This window comes from Dreissena polymorpha, chromosome 16 (assembly GCF_020536995.1).
Source record: "Dreissena polymorpha isolate Duluth1 chromosome 16, UMN_Dpol_1.0, whole genome shotgun sequence".
In the NCBI taxonomy this organism is placed as follows: Eukaryota; Metazoa; Mollusca; class Bivalvia; order Myida; family Dreissenidae; genus Dreissena; species Dreissena polymorpha.
This window is the reverse complement of record NC_068370.1, coordinates 47841481-47843995: the sequence shown is the minus strand read 5'-3', so window position 1 is coordinate 47843995 and position 2515 is coordinate 47841481.

Below are 2515 nucleotides of genomic sequence, written 5' to 3'. Positions count from 1 at the left end.
TACTTGACTTCTTTTTCATTGCATAGTCAGGTGAAGTATTGGGATTACATGTGTCATTAACTAGTGTCCTTTTCGCTTGTCCATATTGTTACTTTGACTAGTTAAATCTTTCAACATAAAACTTCATAGGTAATAGATCTCATTGGTAAAAGTTTATAGCACAGGAATTTCACACCTCGTGCAATGATACTGGTAGGGTTATTGCCCTTTTTTTGTTTTAAGATATAATTTTTGTGCACAGCACAGACAAAGACAAGAGATGTGTTTGTCAGAAACAATGTCCCCTTATGAGCAGCTTTTTTTACCTTTGACCTTGAAGGATGACATTGACCTTTTACCACTCAAAATGTGCAGCTCCATGAGATACACATGCATGCCAAATATCAAGTTGCTATCATCAATATTGCAAACATTACGGCCAAGGTTAAAGTTTTGTAACACATACAATAACAGACAAATACAATGACAGACAGACAGGCAGGCAAAAAACAATATATCCTCAATCATTTAACTTAAAACTTTATGAGGGTAAGTGCAGGGTACAAGAAAGTGAATGTTATTCTTTCTGAGTTCTTGCCTTTTGCAAATTAAGCCATCATGTTTCATACTCAAGTTGTAGTTTAGTAAGTGCTTAATAATAAGGAATCTCAGAACATACAAGAAAGACATCAAATCCATTGATCAAATTGTGACATCCTGTTTCAATTAATTACTAGAGATTGGATTGAGCATAGTTGTTCAATGAATAAACGAGTCGCGTTTTGAGAAAACTGGACAAAATGCATGTGCGTAAAGTGTCGTCCCAGATTAGCCTGTGTAGTCCGGATGACACTTTAAGCTTTTATGACATTTTTCGTTAAAATGAAGTCTCTTAGCAAAAATCCAATTGAGGCGGAAAGTGTTGTCCCTGATTAGCCTGTGCTGACTGACGACTTTTTACGCACATGCACTATGCCCAGTTTTCTCAGAACGCGACTTAAATAAAGGTCAATAATGGTTGTAAAGCCTTTCTTGTGTGACCAAGTTGGTAATCACAGATAAATTGAGCCACATGGTTTTACGATTGGTCTTTTGCCATATGGCACCAGGGTAGTAAAGACCAGCCTGCGCATTTATGCAATCTGGTCTGGAGCTACTGTGTCTGCTGATGAGACCACAAAATAGTTCCTTACTTAATAGGGGACAGGGAAGGTCCTGACCAGGCTGGTCTGGAGCTACCCTCACCCCATATGGCATAACACCCATTTTCGCATGACTGAGCTCTATTGTGAATTACACATAGAACATTTTCAGCAGATTTTAAAAGCATTATTTTGAAGGAAGCTTCCAAGTTACCTCAAGGTCATGGCTAATTTTTCAACAAGAGCACCGCCTTGCGGGTGCAGACCACTCATCTATTTTTCTTTTTAAAGGTGTAGGGACCGATCTCAATTTCAATCACAAAGGAGGGAGGGGTGGAGTGGAGAGGGGTGTATAGTGTGGGGGTGTGGTCATTTATAACATTATCTTCCAAAAATGCAAAAAAAAAAATTATATTTTATTTTTTTTGGGGGGGGGGGGAGATTCTTTGGTGGGATGGTTGGACGGTATTTCAAAAATAAAATAATTAAAATAAATATTTGTGTTTTTTAACCATGTTTGAAAAAAACAAGAAACACAATGCCCCCTATTGCGCTGCTTTGATTTTTTTAATATTTTTTTTACCTTTGACCTTGAAGGATGACCTTGACCTTGAACTTCCACCACTCAAACTGTGCAGCTTCATGAGAACGCCGCTTTGAAATAAAAAAAAATGACCTTTGACCTTGAAGGATGACCTTGACCTTCCACAGCTCAAAATGTGCAGCTTCATGATAAAGCCGCTTTGAAATTATTATTTTTTGACCTTTGACCTTGAAGGATGACCTTGACCTTAAAGAATGACCTTGACCTTGAACTTCCATCACGCAAAATGTGCAGCTTCATGAGAACGCCGCTTTGAAATTTTATTTAAAAAAATTGACCTTTGACCTTGAACTTCAACCACTCAAAATGTGCAGCTTCATGATAACGCCGCTTTGAATTATTATTTTTTACCTTTGACCTTGAAGGATGACATTGACCTTGAACTTCCACCACTCAAAATGTGCAGGTTAATGAGAAGGCCGCTTTGAATTATTTTTTTTGACCTTTGACCTTGAAGGATGACCTTGACCTTTAAGGATGACCTTGACCTTGAACTTCCACCACTCAAAATGTGCAGCTTCATGAGAACTCCGCTTTGAAATTAAAAAAAAAGAAATACCTTTAAGGATGACCTTGACCTTGAACTTCCACCACTCAAAATGTGCAGCTTCATGAGATACACATGCATGCCAAATACCAAGTTGCTATCTTTAATATTAAAAAAGTTATGGCCAATGTTAAAATTTTCGGACAGACAGACGCCATATATTTGACATTTGACCTTGAAGGATGACCTTGACCTTCACCTTTCACCACTCAAAATGTTCAGCTCCATGAGATACACATGCAT